The sequence below is a fragment of the Taudactylus pleione genome, unplaced genomic scaffold (assembly GCF_031769625.1).
Source record: "Taudactylus pleione unplaced genomic scaffold, aTauple2 ptg000828l, whole genome shotgun sequence".
Lineage (NCBI taxonomy): Eukaryota > Metazoa > Chordata > Amphibia > Anura > Myobatrachidae > Taudactylus > Taudactylus pleione.
The window spans coordinates 3805835-3826628 of NW_028285230.1; positions in this window are offsets into that span (position 1 = coordinate 3805835).

The following is a 20794-nucleotide window of genomic DNA, read 5'->3' on the forward strand; positions in this document are numbered from 1 at the left end:
GGTACAGGTTTGTTGAGTGCTAATTTACTTTCTTCTTAACCTCTTACAGACAGTGCCATAGGAGTCAGTAACAGGCAGTTACTGGCGGTGTATGGGAATTGCTATACCCCTCGGGTAGTCAAGTAACTCCACCATGTCTCAAGGAACACTGATCCCTGTACCGCCGGGGGGTAGAGTAACCCCATCCAGTCACAATAGCCATATCGATTCTACCATAACCTTCACCTCCTCCATTCCTGCCACCCTGCCTCTGCTTCTATTGTTGTGTTGTTATCTTGTTGTCCCATGTATTGAAGTATTATTGTGTTATTTGATCCCTGTGTGGTCCTGCAGACACCATATAACTAAAAGATAATAATAATAGTAATAATAATTAATTATACAGGTTTATTTTCTAGAAAAAAAAACACTTTATTTTGATTTAATGCTTTCTCAGGTTTTTAATTTTTTTTTAACAGTTTATGCATATAACCATGTTCGTGCTTGTCTCGTTTTTCCATTCTATGCATCCTTCTTTTTAAATATCGACAGAAAGCACCATATGCATTTGCCCTTCATTGGTGTAATTATTTCAGACTTCTCTTCAATGTCTTGGGGCTGCTGCATACTCTCACCTGGGTCTGAATCTTGCCGAGCGACTTATTGGCTTTTATATGATGTTATATCTAGAGATGAGCGGTTCGGATTCTGTGGGATCTGAACCGCTCCGAACATTGGGGATCCGAGTCCACCTGAACCCTGTTCAGGTGTTCACCGCCTGACTCGGATCCCCGTTCGGGGCCGAACGGCGGCCGCCTGATGTCGGATTCTCACTAGAGAATCCGACATCAGGTCTCCTCGTGTGTAGGGCAGAACGCTGTGATAGCGGTCTGCCCTACACAGACACAAACACACAGCCGCCAGCGGCAGCTGTGTGTTTGTTAAAGCAGCCAATGAGAGTCACACAGACTCTCATTGGCTGCTGTACGGAGGGAGCCGGCTGGAGATCACACATGAGCTCCGTCTTCCGGCTCCCTCCTCAGCGTGTGACAGCAGAGCGGACGGCGCGGAGGCGGGGATACAGGTAATTTTTTTATTTTTTTTTACTTGTGCAAGGGCCGGGAGCGCTACTGGGGGTGCGGGGCCATACTACTGGGGGGGCCTGCTACTGGGGGGGGTCTGCTACTGGGGGGGCTATACTACTGGGGGGGTCTGCTACTGGGGGTCCATACTACTGAGGGGCCTGCTACTGGGGGGGCTATACTACTGGGGGGGGTCTGCTACTGGGGGGGTCTGCTACTGGGGGGGCCATACTACTGAGAGGCCTGCTACTGGGGGGGGGCATACTACTGGGGGGGCATACTACTGGGGGGGGCTTACTACTATTGGGGGGGCTTACTACTACTGGGGGGGCCATACTACAGGGGGGCTACTACTGGGGCAGCCTACTACTGGGGGGGCATACTACTGGGGGGCTGCTAATGGGGGGCATACTACTGGGGGGGCTGCTAATGGGGGGCATACTGCTGGGGGGACCTGCTAATGGGGGGCATACTACTGGGGGGGGCTGCTAATGGGGGGCATTCTACTGGGGGCACTGCATAGGGGACCCTACTAGTAAGGGGACTGCATAGGGAGCACCACTGCTGGGGGCATTGTGTAAGGGACACCGCTACTGTGGGCATTGTGTAAAAGGGGCACTACTGTGGGCATTGTGTAAAAGGGGCACTACTGTGTGTCGTAACATAAATAAGAGACACTACTTTATGGTGTAATGTGAATCAGGCCCTATGTGCGGTGTAATGTGAATAAGATTGTGCACTGTGACTCCTTGGGCCGTAGCCCACTATGTCAACAAGTACTGTGATTCTGCTGGCCGTACCCCACTGGGTGGGTGCACTACTTTTCATTTCTGCCACTGCTGTGTGGCAATGTGTCATAGATGTGCTTTATACTGTGGTGTCTGTGTCGTTGTGCCGCTGCTTTGTCGCTTAGTAACCAGTCAGCTCACTGCAACCTTTGGCCAATAATTTTGAAAACAATATTATAAGCTGTGATATGGTCTAAATTGACTGGAAATTAATGTTATTGAGGTTAATAATACTCTAGGAATAAAAAAAAGACCAATTTATGTGATTTTAGCTTTTTTTGGCAATTTTTGTAAAAAAAATCCAAATCCAAATCCAAATCCAAAGCCAGTCACCGCAGTTTGGCAAATTCAAATCCAAATCCAAAGCCGGACGACGAATTAGAACCAAATCCAAATCCGGCAAAAATGGCCCGGCGCACATCCCTAGTTATATCATCTGGCTGCATTCTCTCACCTGGGTCTGCATCTTGCCGAGCGACTACTTAGCTTTTAAATGATATTATGTAATCTGGCTGCATTCTCTGGCCTGGGTCTGCCTCTTGCGGAGCAACTTCTTGGCTTTTATATGATGTTATGTCATTCGGCTGCATTCTCTTGTCTGAGTCTGATTCTTGTGGAGCGATTTCTTGGCTGTTAAATGATGTTATATGATCTGGCTGCATACTCACGCCTGGGTCTGCATCTTGCGGAGCGACCTCTTGGTTCTTACATTATGTTATATTGTCTGTAGACGTCTCAATGTTATTTTCTGGCTCCTCTACTTTATAATATTCATTAAAAATATAGATCATTCCAATCCAGGCCATGAACAGCATCTCCTGGACCTCAGCAGTGCTTTTTGCTGGAGATATAGGACCTCATTCAGAACCGGTCGCACAGAGCGTGCGGTCGGTCTGAATGAGGGGAATTTTCAAGACGTCCTCCTTTGCGGTGGTAAGGCTCCCCCCCCACAGAGCATGCGTCCTCCTTTGCGGTGGTAAGGCTCCCCCCCACAGAGCATGCGCCGTCGTGCGCATGCTCTGTGTTGGGCCATCGACCCGGTCCAAGCGCATCGGCGCTAACGACCGGGTCTGAATTACCCCCATAGTTCTTTTTCATCAGCAAAATGCATCTTAATAATGTAGCTTTCTGTGTTGTTCACAGAAACTTAAGCAGGGCATTGGTCTTTCTAACAGAGAGATGAGGGAATGCACTACCATATATGGTCTTTCTATCAGAGAGGGGAGGGAATGCACTACCATATATGGACTTTCTATCAGAGAGGGGAGGGAATGCACTACCATATATGGTCTTTCTATCAGAGAGGGAAGGGAATGCACTACCATATATGGTCTTTCTATCAGAGAGGGGAGGGAATGCACCACCATATATGGACTTTCTATCAGAGAGGGGAGGGAATGCACCACCATATATGGTCTTTCTATCAGAGAGGGAAGGGAATGCACTACCATATATGGTCTATCTGTCAGAGAGGGGAGGAAATGCACTACCATATATGGTCTTTCTATCAGAGAGGGGAGGGAATGCACTACCATACATGGTCTATCTGTCAGAGAGGGGAGGGAATGCACTACCATATATGGTCTTTCTATCAGAGAGGGGAGGGAATGCACAACCATATATGGTCTTTCTATCAGAGAGGGAAGGGAATGCACTACCATATATGGTCTTTCTATCAGAGAGGGGAGGGAATGCACTACCATATATGGTCTATCTGTCAGAGAGGGGAGGGAATGGTCTTTCTATCAGAGAGGGAAGGGAATGCACTACCATATATGGTCTTTCTATTAGAGAGGGGAGGGAATGCACTACCATATATGGTCTTTCTATCAGAGAGGGGAGGGAATGCACTACCATATATGGTCTTTCTATCAGAGAGGGTAGGGAATGCACTACCATATATGGTCTTTCTGTCAGAGAGGGGAGGGAATGCACTACCATATATGGTCTTTCTATCAGAGAGGGGAGGGAATGCACTACCATACATGGTCTATCTGTCAGAGAGGGGAGGGAATGCACTACCATATATGGTCTTTCTATCAGAGAGGGGAGGGAATGCACTACCATATATGGTCTTTCTATCAGAGAGGGAAGGGAATGCACTACCATATATGATCTTTCTATCAGAGAGGGGAGGGAATGCACCACCATATATGGACTTTCTATCAGAGAGGGGAGGGAATGCACTACCATATATGGTCTTTCTATCAGAGAGGGAAGGGAATGCACTACCATATATGGTCTATCTGTCAGAGAGGGGAGGAAATGCACTACCATATATGGTCTTTCTATCAGAGAGGGGAGGGAATGCACTACCATACATGGTCTATCTGTCAGAGAGGGGAGGGAATGCACTACCATATATGGTCTTTCTATCAGAGAGGGGAGGGAATGCACTACCATATATGGTCTTTCTATCAGAGAGGGAAGGGAATGCACTACCATATATGGTCTTTCTATCAGAGAGGATAGGGAATGCACTACCATATATGGTCTTTCTATAAGAGAGGGAAGGGAATGCACTACCATATATGGTCTTTCTATCAGAGAGGGGAGGGAATGCACTACCATATATGGTCTTTCTATCAGAGAGGGGAGGGAATGCACTACCATATATGGTCTTTCTATCAGAGAGGGGAGGGAATGCACTACCATATATGGTCTTTCTATCAGAGAGGGGAGGGAATGCACTACCATATATGGTCTTTCTATCAGAGAGGGAAGGGAATGCACTACCATATATGGTCTTTCTATCAGAGAGGGGAGGGAATGCACTACCATATATGGTCTTTCTATCAGAGAGGGTAGGGAATGCACTACCATATATGGTCTTTCTGTCAGAGAGGGGAGGGAATGCACTACCATATATGGTCTTTCTATCAGAGAGGGGAGGGAATGCACTACCATACATGGTCTATCTGTCAGAGAGGGGAGGGAATGCACTACCATATATGGTCTTTCTATCACAGAGGGGAGGGAATGCACTACCATATATGGTCTTCTATCAGAGAGGGAAGGGAATGCACTACCATATATGGTCTTTCTATCAGAGAGGGGAGGGAATGCACTACCATATATGGTCTATCTGTCAGAGAGGGGAGGGAATGCACTACCATATATGGTCTTTCTATCAGAGAGGGAAGGGAATGCACTACCATATATGGTCTTTCTATCAGAGAGGGGAGGGAATGCACTACCATATATGGTCTTTCTATCAGAGAGGGAAGGGAATGCACTACCATATATGGTCTTTCTATCAGAGAGGGTAGGGAATGCACTACCATATATGGTCTTTCTATAAGAGAGGGAAGGGAATGCACTACCATATATGGTCTTTCTATCAGAGAGGGGAGGGAATGCACTACCATATATGGTCTTTCTATCAGAGAGGGGAGGGAATGCACTACCATATATGGTCTTTCTATCAGAGAGGGAAGGGAATGCACTACCATATATGGTCTTTCTATCAGAGAGGGGAGGAAATGCACTACCATATATGGTCTTTCTATCAGAGAGGGGAGGGAATGCACTACCATACATGGTCTATCTGTCAGAGAGGGGAGGGAATGCACTACCATATATGGTCTTTCTATCAGAGAGGGGAGGGAATGCACTACCATATATGGTCTTTCTATCAGAGAGGGAAGGGAATGCACTACCATATATGGTCTTTCTATCAGAGAGGATAGGGAATGCACTACCATATATGGTCTTTCTATAAGAGAGGGAAGGGAATGCACTACCATATATGGTCTTTCTATCAGAGAGGGGAGGGAATGCACTACCATATATGGTCTTTCAGAGAGGGGAGGGAATGCACTACCATATATGGTCTTTCTATCAGAGAGGGGAGGGAATGCACTACCATATATGGTCTTTCTATCAGAGAGGGGAGGGAATGCACTACCATATATGGTCTTTCTATCAGAGAGGGAAGGGAATGCACTACCATATATGGTCTTTCTATCAGAGAGGGGAGGGAATGCACTACCATATATGGTCTTTCTATCAGAGAGGGTAGGGAATGCACTACCATATATGGTCTTTCTGTCAGAGAGGGGAGGGAATGCACTACCATATATGGTCTTTCTATCAGAGAGGGGAGGGAATGCACTACCATACATGGTCTATCTGTCAGAGAGGGGAGGGAATGCACTACCATATATGGTCTTTCTATCACAGAGGGGAGGGAATGCACTACCATATATGGTCTTCTATCAGAGAGGGAAGGGAATGCACTACCATATATGGTCTTTCTATCAGAGAGGGGAGGGAATGCACTACCATATATGGTCTATCTGTCAGAGAGGGGAGGGAATGCACTACCATATATGGTCTTTCTATCAGAGAGGGAAGGGAATGCACTACCATATATGGTCTTTCTATCAGAGAGGGGAGGGAATGCACTACCATATATGGTCTTTCTATCAGAGAGGGAAGGGAATGCACTACCATATATGGTCTTTCTATCAGAGAGGGTAGGGAATGCACTACCATATATGGTCTTTCTATAAGAGAGGGAAGGGAATGCACTACCATATATGGTCTTTCTATCAGAGAGGGGAGGGAATGCACTACCATATATGGTCTTTCTATCAGAGAGGGGAGGGAATGCACTACCATATATGGTCTTTCTATCAGAGACTGGAGGGAATGCACTACCATATATGGTCTTTCTGTCAGAGAGGGGAGGGAATGCACTACCATATATGGTCTTTCTATCAGAGAGGGTAGGGAATGCACTACCATATATGGTCTTTCTGTCAGAGAGGGAAGGGAATGCACTACCATATATGGTCTTTCTATCAGAGAGGGAAGGGAATGCACTACCATATATGGTCTTTCTATCAGAGAGGGGAGGGAATGCACTACCATATATGGTCTTTCTATCAGAGAGGGAAGGGAATGCACTACCATATATGATCTTTCTATCAGAGAGGGGAGGGAATGCACTACCATATACGGTCTTTCTATCAGAGAGGGTAGGGAATGCACTACCATATATGGTCTTTCTGTCAGAGAGGGGAGGGAATGCACTACCATATATGGTCTTTCTATCAGAGAGGGGAGGGAATGCACTACCATATATGGTCTATCTGTCAGAGGTCCTTTTCAGATCATCTCACAGGTCAACTCGGTGACTTTCAGTCTTCAGTTACCAGCTTTTCTCAAGATAAACAATTCCTTCCACTGCTCTCTTCTCAAGGCTGTTTCCACCTCTGCCAAGTTTGGGAGTCCTCGGGTATCCACACCCAGACCAGTGGAGGTTCGAGACCAACAAGAATTTATTGTGGAGAGAATCCTGGATTCGAGAGTTTCTAGGGGTCACCTTCAATTTCTAGTGCACTGGAAAGGTTAAGGACCTGAAGAGTGCTCATGGGTGGCAGAACATGCCTTATATGCTCCCAGGCTGAAGAAGATGTTCTTCCGGGACTTTCCATTTAAACCGGGCTCTAGGGGTTCTTCAAACCAGTGTCGAAGTTGAATAATTGAGTGAGACAAGTTCAGTTTAAAATTTAATCGCAGCGACGCCATCTTGCGAATGGCCGCAAGACTCCATTTTGGAAATTAGATCGCAAGACACCATTTTTTGTGGTCAGCATTAATTCAAGTTATAACCCAGGAGCTAAGAACAGATGGCAATGTTTTTGTTAACCTACCAAGGGCAACGGGAAAAACCAGCTTTCTAAGTAGAAGTAAATAAGAAGAGACAATGGGTATTTTTACATACAAATTGGGAATCCCTGGATGCAGATAAAGTATAGTTGTGACAATTGTAATATAATATCTACACAATTGGATTTGCCTGAATCCTAGACAGGATGTCTCCAAATCCCACAGTTTGAGGTGATAATACATTTGCATTTCACACAAGAGTCTGTGAGAACAAAAGAGGTTTTGTTTTCCTTTGAACACAGCAGGTGGGGGCCTGCTGACAGAGGGCATGTAGAATTACAACCCTCAGCCATCCACACTGCTGGATGTTCACTTCGTGTATGAGAGATTATGCACTTAAATCTCACCCATTAATAACTAGCGTCCTTATACCAAACTCCGAATACCCACACACTACATATTCGCACATAAGGTTCCATAAGCATCAAAATGTATGATTCAAGAAGGTACAGTTAGTTTAAATGCTAAGAAATAAAGATATTTGTTAACTAAGGAATTATACAAGATAAACATGTAATTCTTGGAGTTGTTCTGATGCATACTCTTTCCACAGTTTTCCGGTGCTATCGGTGAGGAGATCGCATTATGCATTCTCGAGTTATGGACCGCAGAACCTACAAGCAACCAAAATGTATATTTTAGATTCAACTGTTAGGATGCTAAAGGAGGCGTTACCAGAAAGACTCCGGCTGTTAGAGGCAGGGAAAGTCTATTTGAAACAAACCTGTTAAATGTGTCATTACATATGCTTCTCCTCTGGGAACCAATGAGATCAGCAGGAAGTTCTCCCTTTGTCCTGTTTCAGTCTGGGGGGGGAATAAATACACGTGTCCAAACACTGGTTTGCCAGTTCATGCTGAATTTTGGGTGAACTGAGGATATCTAGTCAGAAGTCTATCTCTGGGTCCGGAGGCGCAGCATATGTATAACCGTACTTGGTCTGTATTATTTCCTTTTTACGCCTAACTTATGTATGTATAGATTGCGTGTAACTGACTGTACTTTTACCTGAATAATACTTGTGCGTTGGAAACACAGATTCCACTCCTGTCTTTATTTGCGGTTAAACTGCGTACGCAATTAGCGTTCTGTTTAGAGGTTTTAGGCAGGGTTTGTCTTAGAGGTTCTAGGCAGGTGAATCTTAGAGGTTTATAGGAAGGAATGTATTAAAAGGTTTATTTACAAATTTAACACCAGCGTCAAGGGGGGGTACTGTTACAAGTCCAGTCCAGGACTTGCACATGGCTCAAGATTCTCCTGCTCCTCTCCCCACTGGATCTGCTCCCAGGAAATCAGGACGGCTGAGACCTGGGTTGGGTTCCAACAAGGTTACCTGATGAGTCCTTCCTCTATTTTTACACACTGGAGTCTAGCTGCCCTGCCGGCTATAGCGTTTATTTCACAGCGCTCAGCTCAGCTGCATGGTCAGCTATTTTCTTCCAGCTATTTCACCGTGGACTGTTACCCGGCTTCTCAGCCACTCCAGCAGCCATTCTCCCACAGCCTGCATACCCGGCTTCTTAGCCACTCCAGCAGCCGTTCTCCCACAGCCTGCATACCCGGCTTCTCAGCCACTCCAGCAGCCGTTCTCCCACAGCCTGCATACCCGGCTTCTCAGCCACTCCAGCAGCCACTCCCACAGCCTGCATACCCGGCTTCTTAGCCACTCCAGCAGCCGTTCTCCCACAGCCTGCATACCCGGCTTCTTAGCCACTCCAGCAGCCGTTCTCCCACAGCCTGCATACCCGGCTTCTTAGCCACTCCAGCAGCCGTTCTCCCACAGCCTGCATACCTGGCTTCTTAGCCACTCCAGCAGCCGTTCTCCCACAGCCTGCATACCCGGCTTCTTAGCACTCCAGCAGCCGTTCTCCCACAGCCTGCATACCCGGCTTCTCAGCCACTCCAGCAGCCGTTCTTCCACAGCCTGCATACCCGGCTTCTTAGCCACTCCAACAGCCGTTCTCCCACAGCCTGCATACCCGGCTTCTCAGCCACTCCAGCAGCCGTTCTCCCACAGCCTGCATACCCGGCTTCTTAGCTACTCCAGCAGCCGTTCTCCCACAGCCTGCATACCCGGCTTCTTAGCCACTCCAGCAGCCGTTCTCCCACAGCCTGCATACCCGGCTTCTTAGCCACTCCAGCAGCCGTTCTCCCACAGCCCGCACCATCGGACTCAAGCCGCACCATCGGACTCAAGCCACACCATCGGACTCAAGCCACAACATCGGACCCAAGTTGCAACATTGGCCTCAGGCCACAACATCGGGCATTTGCCACAGCATTGGCCTCAAGCTGCAACATCGGCCTCCACCCACAACATCGGCCTCAAACTGCGACATCGGCCTCAAGCCGCAATATCGGCCTCGTATCAACACCGGCCTCAAGCCGCAACATCGGGTGCAAGTCGCTACCTCGGCCTCAGCTGTTCGGCCCAGCCACTCAGCCAAACCCTCGGCACCAGCTTCATCTTCACCGGTTGGCCAACTGCTACAGCTATCTGGCGCAAACGCCTCCATTAGTGTCCGCTTACCATCGATAAGACTTTTCCTTCCACCGTGTCTGCACCGCTCTTCCACAGGGATTCTTGGGTGTCGGATCCCCAACATCCGTAACACATATATGGTCTTTCTGTCAGGGAGAGGAGGTAATGCACTATCATATATGGTCTTTCTGTCAGGGAGAGGAGGGAATGCACTATCATATATGGTCTTTCTGTCAGGGAGAGGAGGGAATGCACTATCATATATGGTCTTTCTGTCAGGGAGAGGAGGGAATGCACTACTGTATATGGTCTTTCTGTCAGGGAGAGGAGGTAATGCACTAATGTATATGGTCTTTCTGTCAGGGAGAGGAGGGAATGCACTATCATATATGGTCTTTCTGTCAGGGAGAGGAGGGAATGCACTACCGTATATGGTCTTTCTGTCAGGGAGAGGAGGGAATGCACTACCGTATATGGTCTTTCTGTCAGGGAGAGGAGGGAATGCACTACCGTATATGTGCAACACCCCAGAAATTAGATTTGGTGGTCTGAATAGGTATGGAAAATCAGGTACACTGCAACAGGTGTGCTTTCTCCTTTTTCCATGGCAGAGAGGAAAAGAGAACCCAACTCTAGTCACAATAAAGACAGTCTTTAACTAACACACAACTTTATATCACATACACAAATAATTCACTAAAGAGAGAACAGTTTCATTGGACCTCCACAGACAGTTCCTTGAAAGGTAAGTTTTATTATCAGAATACTGACATGCATTGTAACTTTAACATTAATTTACAGTATGTACAGTTCCTTGTTTCCTCAAACAAGATTGTCAAAATATACAGTAGTCTCTCCCATAATACTATATTCAGGGACGGACTGGCCCACAGGGGTACAGGGGAAATCACCGGTGGGCCTCACTGCCTGAGGGCCCCACTCCCTTCTTCTAGGGGTCAGTAACTTGGTAGAGCAGGATCATGGATGAACTTGGGTGCTTGTTTTGTTTGTATGGAAACTACATCAAGATTAGCCCTCCTGCCAGTCAATGTGGTTGTCCTGACACACCCCTGTCCACTCCTTTATAAAGGGCCCCTGTTCTTTGCATGTATTCTCAAATGGTTGGGCAAATCCCTCTGTGGTGGCTGGCCGCACCTCTTAATCTGGGGCCCCTACCACTGCATTTCCCTCGCTGAATCAGGCCCAATGTACACACACTTTGTTTAATGCCGAGATCTGCGAAAAAGTATCGTCGATTGCGACTTTTCACTTGTCGTAAAAATATCGCCATATTCAAACACGCGAAAATGCAATGTAATAGACGAAAAAGATTTGCCTCTAAATAAGTGGTGAAAAAAGTGCAAAATCGCTATTTTGGGGTGCAAAGGTGGGGAAACCACTCAGCACCCTTGGGACGGCCCCCCAAAGGATAACTGTGTAAAAAAAAAAACTAAAAAAGTGAGGAACACCCCAAAAAAAGCACTCTGAAAATGTGGGAAAAAGTGCAAAGTTGGGGTACACACTTAAAAACTAGCGAAAAAGACTTTTGGGGGGTCTACAAGTTTGGGTGGTGTTTTTTGGATTGCAGGTGCTTGCTTCAGGTGCGTTTTTTACGTGTTTTTAAACTTTACTTTAGCGACTTTACACCATGCTAGCATCCATTTTCAAGTACCACAAATTTGACAGGACTACTTATTTTCAACCAAAAAAACTGCTTTATGCTATTTTTCACCACTTGTGCAAAGACGCTATTTAGAAGAAATTGCCAAACCTTAAGTACCCCAAATAGCTTTATTAGGGCTATTCGGGGGCATGTACATTGATCCCCAATGTTAGTGCATCTTTTAGGGGGTCAGGCTGATTTCTCCAATTCTGTCTTTTTGCCTGTTCTGAATTCGCCGGGTTGCGTTTTCGCATGTTTTGAAATTGAATACGGCGAATAGCGAGGGTGCGCACGACAAGTTTCCACCGCTAAAATACGCGATGTAGGCGAAAAGTCCGTCATGCGAAAAAGTATCGCAGGTGTGAAACTAACTGAATACGGGCCCCAGATGGAATTACAAAGCTGCATGCAGGCTGTAGATATATGATGTATGCACGCAGGCTATAGATATATGATGTATGCACGCAGGCTATAGATATATGATGTATGCACGCAAGCAGCTTTGCAGTTCTGTCCATGCAATTATGGCAACGCAGCAGGAGGCATCATGCCTCCTGCATGTATTACTCATCCAAGCAGCGTCAGATAATCTGCAGGAACATCGGCCGGCTAAGTGACCCATTGGGTCATGCCAGTGGCGTAAGTTCATCCCAGGTGCCCGGAGGCAAGATAAATGTTGGTGCGCCCCCCCAAATTAAAATGTACCACCCCCCCAGCACCTATGCCAGTCCCAGCTGCCGCCGCCCCCCCCTATGCAGTTCTTTTTACACAATGCCCCCAGTAGTGGTCCCCCTATGCAGTGCCCGCCTATGTAGTGCCCCCCAGTAATGGTCCCCCTATGCATTGCTTCCAGTAGTGAGCCCCCTGTAGTTACCCCCTGTAGTGAGCTCCCTGTAGTTGCCCCCTGTAGTGAGCCCCCTGTAGTTGCCCCCAGTAGTGAGCCCCCTGTGGTTGCCCCCAGTAGTGAGCCCCCTGTAGTTGCCCCCGTAGTGAGACCCCCGCGGCGCGTGCACAAAAAAACAACAACAAACAAACACTTACCTTTATCCCCGCTCCAGTGCTGCTGCCGTCCATTCCTGGTGCCCGCTCCTCGGCACTATGGGAGTGACGTCATGACGTCACTCCCATAATGCACTGCGGGACCCGGAAGACGGAGGGAGCTACGGCCGGGGTTTTGAATAGGAGCCGGGCGCCCGCTGGTAACATACTCAGCGGGCGCCCGGCACCCTCCGTAGTTACGCCATTGGAAGTGGAGCGCCGATCAGCGGCGCTCCTTCTCCATGCAGCTCCCGGGGACAATGGAGCCAGGTGCCCCCTTCAGGGCTGGCGCCCGGCAGCAAATGACTCCATTGTCTCCGGGAGTTCCGCCACTGGGTCATGCAAGCTGGCTGCCGCAGATGAAAGAGGCCGACGGAGATCCTGGCCTCTTCCCTCCTCCCCCAACGGCGGCAACATGCCTCCATTTCAGAAAACTGAGGCCGTCGCCGCCCCTAAACAGCGGCAGACTGTCAATCACTGACAGTCTACTGCCGCTCTGCGTGCGTTCACGCAGGACCCTTACTGCACATTCGCAGTACGAGTCAGGCGCATGCGCAGATTCCCGACCATCGGGCCCACAATGTGTAAATCACCGCTTACCACTGACAGTACCGCAGCGGAGCCCAGCAATGCTGATCAGCTACTCGACAAGTTATTTTTTTTGTCTGTTAAATAGCCCAGAAAAATATATCCTATCGTTGCCATGAGTGGCGATAGAAAATCTGTATCTTCTGGGCTACTGTATAAATAGGCCCCTATATCGGCCCCATTGACTCATCCGCTTATTTTGGCGACACAGGTGGCCATAGGGGAGATGACATTTAATCTAGGGGTGTAGCCTCTGAATTCACTGGGATCCTTTTAACGCAATGACAACCACAGTTGCCCTCCTCAGTCACAGCATGCATTGATAGATTTAGGCTGTGACTTTACCTCCATGTACAATCAGTGTAACGGCTTTATAATTGTATAGTATCATTTCCACAAAAAAGGCTATTTCTAATAATTATTTGGAAATTTTGAGAGTTAATGATATTCCGTATTTTGCATACAAACGGAATCTCAGCTAAATCCCGCTGATCACTTCGACTGAGAAATTCATTAACATTTACATAATGGCTCCATCGAGTAATCTCTCTCTATAAACTGAACATTTATCAGCTGAAAAATCAATTTCTGTAAGTAAAAAAGAAAGACAAAAAACCAAACACAATATAGTCAGGGAATGAAAGTTAATATATCACTTACGGTATGTCAGGATTTTATTTTCCTTTTTACAGTCTTTGCATAACCCTTTAAACTAATTAAAGAGATTGAACTGGGGCCGACTAATGATTCATCCACCAATTAAAATAAAATTGTCAGACCGTGAGGGTCTGAACTAACCACCCGATAACCGCAAACTTCACAGTAATCAGGAAATATTTGACAACGGTAATTTTCCATAAAGTTCTTGCCATGGCAAAAATATATAAAATCCAGCCTTGTGTATGCACACGGCTTATATTGATGTCAGAGGAAAGTTATATCTCACCTAACTGCTAATCTTTATAACACTGCTAATGCTCTCACAGATAACTATTACTTTGAGAAATAGCAATAAAAATACTGTGAGCTAACAAGGAACCAAAGTAGTCACGTCAGCTGGGTTTCTCTACTTAACTTTATGAGAGGAGATTTACCAAACCCTATAAACAGGACAGTTGCAGGTGTCGCCAAGAGCCACCAATCAGATTATAGCTATAATTTTGTAGAATGTACTCGATAAATGATAGCTAGCATCTAATTGGTTCCTATAAGCAACTTGCCCTCCTTAGAAGTATTTGATCGATTACCCCTTAAACATCTAGAGGGGACAGTAATTGGCTAAGGGTAACAGTGTTATATGCAGGTTTATAAAACGTAAAAGCCACACATTCATAAAAGTTCATTTGTTTGCTTTCTGGAATTCCTTAGAATTGCTGAACCTCATTACTAGTCTTTACTTTGTTCGCAAAAGAGATAACCTATGCAACATTCACCTTGCCTATAGAATTTACATTGTATCGCTGTGAATGCGGGCACCGCTGAGTGTGGCTGCAGCTGATCGCACATGAACTCTGGAAAACACGTAAAGGCCAGGGGTTGGGCAATACGAAATATAATGGGGCACATGAGTGACTGTGAAAGGTCATTTCTTTGGATGTTAAAAACGACTGAGCTGATTTTCATTGGCAAAGTCCTCTACACTGACACCGAACACTAATTACAATTTGGTTATATATATTTTTGCTATTATCTACCTCACCTTATTTACACTGCTTGTGCTTATTCCCTAATCTGTAGCATTTCTGTGTCATTCATGATTACGTTTCTTCTGTGTATATATCTATATATAGATATATACACAGGGTCAGCACAATACGGTAAGCCGGCCTTGTGCAGCAGGGTGGCGCCGGGCTGGAGAGGTGCCCCCCCTTCTCCATTTGTTGGACGCCCGCTGAGATTTTGCTATGATTGGGCACCCAGCAGCTCCTTCCCTGTGCCGGAGGATGGAGCTCCACCTTCCTGCTCCGGCAGTGTGTGTAGGGAGAGGCGTCTTTGGCACGTGCTGTTCCTTTATAAAAAATGGGAGGGAGGGCGCAAATTTATAGTGTGCAGTAGGGGCACCGAACACCCTAGCACCGGCCCTGTATATACATCTATCTATCTATCAGGGGAGGAGGGCGGAATGCGCCAGAGGGAGCAGTGTGTGTGATTAGGGCAATGCAGTGGGGGAAGGGAGACTGCGGGACTGAGTGGCAGGAGGGGGTGGAGATATATGTGTATATTAAGAAAGGTTGAACAGAAATAGTTATATTGAGTATCACTGTCACCATCAGAAAAGCTTATTACTACAGTGTTGATACATTTGGATAGAATATTAAGAAACGCGTCACTGTGATTGAATGCATTACAGATTATGAACAATTATATAGAAGAGCCTTAAACTGTGACATCATTTAGTAGCAGCCTGTAGTTTTATTCTTTATGTACGTTTGGTGTGTTAAACCATTCCAAAGGAGATAATTACAGTGTAATAAGGAAGTGACATTTGGTAGACATGAAAGTAGAAAAATAGCAGATTTATAGACTTTATTCTCTAACTGAATGTGCATTATTTTCTACACAAAAATGATCACTGAAAAAACTGTAGTACAGTTAGTATTCTTGTACAAAGCCTCCAGTAACATTTATTGTTAATCTTGATATCATTAAGAATACCCACCATTTGTACATCAATATTTTTTTTTAATACCTTCTCCTTAATTGGCCTATTTATTAAGGACAGTCCTCTCTAAACGTTTGTGGATATGGTAATTTCCACACGATTTAAGTACAGTTGTTCTTAGAGATATATCTTGCATTAGTCACAGGGCTGAATTAGGCCTGCGGGGAGCCCGGGGCACTTAAACTGGGACCCCCCCCCCCACACTCCTGCGGCCCTTCCTCTCTTGTCAGGTGGTGGGGATGGAGAGGAGGAGGGGGAAGACGTGGTGAAGATGGAGACACATGAAAGAGAGGGACCGAGGGGGAGACACATGCAAGAAAGGGACTGAGGAGGAGACACATGCAAGAGAGGCACCGAGGGGGAGACACATACATGAAAGGGACCGAGGGGGAGACACATGCAAGAGAGGCACCGAGGGGGAGACACATACATGAAAGGGACCGAGGGGGAGACACATGCAAGAGAGGGATCGAGGGGGAGACACATGCAAGAGAGGCACTGAGGGGGAGACACATGCAAGAGAGGCACTGAGGGGGAGACACATGCAAGAGAGGGACCGAGAGGGAGACGCATGCATGAAAGGGACCGAGGGGGAGACACATGCAAGAGAGGCACCGAGAGGGAGACGCATGCAAGAGAGGGACCGAGGGGGAGACACATGCAAGAGAGGGACTGAGGGGGAGACACATGCAAGAGAGGGACTGAGGGGGAGACACATGCAAGAGAGGGACCGAGGAGGAGACACTTGCAAGAGAGGGACTGAGGGGGAGAGACATGCAAGAGAGAGACTGAGGGGTAGACACATGCAAGAGAGGGACTGAGGAGGAGACACATGCAAGAGAGGGACTGAGGGGTAGACAAATGCAAGAGAGGGACTGAGGGGGAGACACATGCAAGAGAGGGACCGAGGGGGAGACACATGCAAGAGAGGGACCGAGGGGGAGACACATGCAAGAGAGGGACCAAGGGGGAGACACATGCAAGAGAGGGACCGAGGGGGAGACACATGCAAGAGAGGCACTGAGGGGGAGACAAAGGCAGGAGCTGTGCAGGGAGGCTGGGAGGCACATGCAGGAGCTGTGCAGGGAGGCACATGCAGGAGCTGTGCAGGCTGCACCCCCACACACACATCTTCATCTAGCTCTGGTTAGTCAATCTAAATTGCCCTGAAAATCCATTTCAAATTGCGGCAATATGCAGCAGTAAGGAATATTTATATTTGGGTCCTTAGTGCAATTCTTAATAAATAAGACCCCTTGAGCATTGAGCACTGTGTACAATAACCCGAACAAACCCTAAACAGTGACTGCATTCTGTTAATCACCCTAATTCTAACACTGGAAATTGACTGGCATGGTGGCACAGTGGTTAGCATTGTGAACTCACGGGGCCAAGGGATCTATTCAAAACAGGGAATTAGTTATATAGAGTTTGCATTGGTTTGCTACCAAAGCGACCGGTTACTGTTTTAGACTTAAGAATGAAGCTTTACCGTGGCAGGGAGTGGTGTCACTGATTAAACCTTCTCTGCAGTATGTTTAGGCGGGATGTAGTTAATATACCTACACCGGCATCCTGGCTGACAAAATCTTGGCGCCGCAATGCCAGAAGACCGGAGCCGGAATACCAACAGTAGGTGACATGCCGACGCCGGGATGCCAATCGTAAGTATAGCGGGGCTGGTTAGGACTTAGCAGCAGGGGGGGAGGGTTAGGTTTAGCCGTCACGGGGAGGGGAGGGTTAGGATAGGGGACGGGGAGGATAGGTACCCCCGGGGGTGGTTAGGGTTTCGCACCCCTAAAGGGAAGGGTTAGTGTTAGGATGTAGGAACAGAGGGTTAGGGTTAGAAGGGGGAGGGCTACTATACTTACCAGACCCTTGTCAGGTTCCTAAGCATCGGGATGCCGTTGTCGGTATATTGACAGCAGGGATCCCGACTGCCAGGATTTTGAACCCATTCCGTTTAGGCTATATAACGAATAATATTAATGGCCATGCCGCCTTTTTTTGTCCAAAGATTGCTCTCCATAATAGCTTGCCCTTGTTTAAAAGTACAAATAAGATCAGAATGATAACGTTTCAGGAGTCTCATGTATGGTGTCATGCATCCTAAAGCATTTCGTTTTTCAGGGCAGCAACACCTGTTCAAAAACTCTGTATTGCATGAATGTTAGAAGGGTTAACCAATCCTTACATGTATGTACATATTTTTTTATGGATTGTACTGTACATTGTACCCCAGGCTGCCCTTTATTTCCATGTCATTTATTCTCCCACCCCAGGTGGTTACTGTTTCTGCAAATTGTATTGTGTTAAATTTGTGCAGATCTCAACCTGTTCAATATAGGTCTAGCCAAGGCAGCAAGCTCTGAGTCTATCTACAACTTCCTGCAGGTATTAAATGCAGCTGCTTTGTGGGAACTCTTCACAGTCAGCGATAAGTCAGAGTTACTGCAGCCCATGTAGAGCTAAAGGAGGGTATTTATCAAAGCTGGTAGAAAGATAAAATTGTAAAAAATAAATTACCAACCAATCAGCTCCTAACTATCATTTTTTAAACACAGCCTGCAAAATGTAAATTGGAAGCGGATTGGTTAGTACTTTATCTCTCACAACTTTATCTCTCTCCCAGCTTTGATAAATACCCCCCAAAATCTGTTAATCAACTAGTGTGATAATACTCCATATATTATCATTGTTAACGAATAGTACTCCATGTGTAAATTACAGAGTAATAATGTAGTCTGTCATGGGATCCTGTTTTAATCCCCCTTTGTAGTTTGTTAAACAGCAACATTTAGGGTAGCAATAACCCCTGTCCCTGCAAGTTACTTCCCACATGTTAAACACGCCTCCGGGGGAATCTGACAATGCGCAAGCTCACAGCCGGTTACCGGAGCTAGCTGGAGGCTGCAGGAGAGGGATCGTAAGATCCCACTCCTGCAAGCAAAGCCCCCATAGGCTTACAGCGTTTACACCATCTGAAGACTGCTTGAGCTAAATGAAAACTCCTGAAGAGCTACTAAAACTATAGAAAAAAAAAATCTGGCTAATAACCGAACAATTGAAGGTCATGTAATGAATATGTTGTTTTCAATGTATTTAATTAATACAGAGATATTGTTGCAATCTGTAAATAAAGTTTAAGAACAGGCACATTTCACTGTTAATTACCAGCTCCATGGAGGTAAGTGCAGTAGAGAAGCAAAAGATATAGGCAGGCCTGAGCGGGAATCACTTGCAGTGTCCGTAAAGTATTGTGCCGCTCCGCCGTGGGTGGAATCACGGGGAAGTACATCAGATGATTGCCGTAGTGGCTGTGGCAATCACTTGAGGCTCTTCCCCGTGACTCCACCCACGGCGTCAACACCACAGGGGAGCGTGCATCAGAGGTCACTTCCTCCTAGTTGAATCAGCAGTAATGCAGCTACCAAAATTATGGGTTGGCGACCACTGATTTAAACTAACCGGGCCAAACTAGTTTCGTACATAGAGGTCAAATTTTAGTCCCCATTGATAATAATGGGGACTGCGATCTGCAATGCTAATTAGCCTTCTGCAGCTATTGCACATAGCAACAATTCATAAGATTATGCAGGAACTGCAGTTTCTACATAATTTTATGGGGAAAAAAAACATTGAATAAATAGACCACTTACAGGCATATTTATCACAATCCACATCTCGGATGCGGATGGCATGTGATAAATTTGCAATGCAATATCTGAATACATTGCAGGGATGTACCAAATATCGCATGCAGGGACAGAGCTTGCGAGAAAGCTCTGTCCCTGTGAATCCCCTTCAAGCTCTTCTCAGGGGATTTTTCGCAAACCCAGTGTTGTTGCTGCATTATAATCCGCTACTGAGAGGCTCCGAAGCAACCTTGACCTTTGTACATACTCACCCTTTTCAGCACCCCAGCCATTAGTGTAGTGACTTGCCTGCCACACTGTTGGAAGAATTACATTTCCTCTTTCCCAGTTTAGACACAGTTCGGTGGATATAGTAGGCTATTTACACAGGATTAAGCAACAAAATGGGTGGCAAACAGGATTACTGGAGGACCTAGAAGAACTGCGATTAAAACACGTCGTGCAGTCACATCCCCTGACTGGCCAGTACCCCAGAAAATAAAGTTCAATAAGTGCAACATTAATACAGGCAAGTTACATTTCTGGGTGCTGTTGATTATGTTTATAACTAGGTGCATTGAATTGCCTCTGGCTACCTACAGAACAAGGTAGCCACCAAGCGGTTTAGAACTAAACAGTTTCCTAGTCAGGTAATTGTGACGCTCTTAAGTGTTAATACCGATTTATGGTTCTGTATATAATGACAACTTAGTTGGCTCCCAAAAGTTTGTATATCCTTGTGCATTTTATGGCATTAAAGGGGTTTGTAGCTGTGCATAATATGTGCTCTGGTTTCATTTCTCTCTAAAGTCTGCAAAGTCTGTGTTAGTGGGTCTATGAATTAAACCAAAAGTGCATTCATTTATGGCAACTTTTTCGGCACAGGTCACCTTTACTGAGCAAAATGTTCAGCTCGCCCTTTCATGCATAAAGTGCTAAGTGACCAAGCATAAGGATTTCTACCTAAGATAAGCAGACAGTATACATAGGATTTTGAAACGATGGACAACAGCTCATGAAAGATGCAATGTTTTGGCTACATTGGGGTCTACCCACCATTGGTGGCAATGGGGCCACGAAAAGAATTTATCACAGAGGCAATAATTTATTTTTCGTAGCAGTTTAACAAAGAAGAGGTCACAGGTAAAAGCGCAATCGCTGTCACTTTACTGCAAGCCCCGCACAAAGCCAAACCGCAATT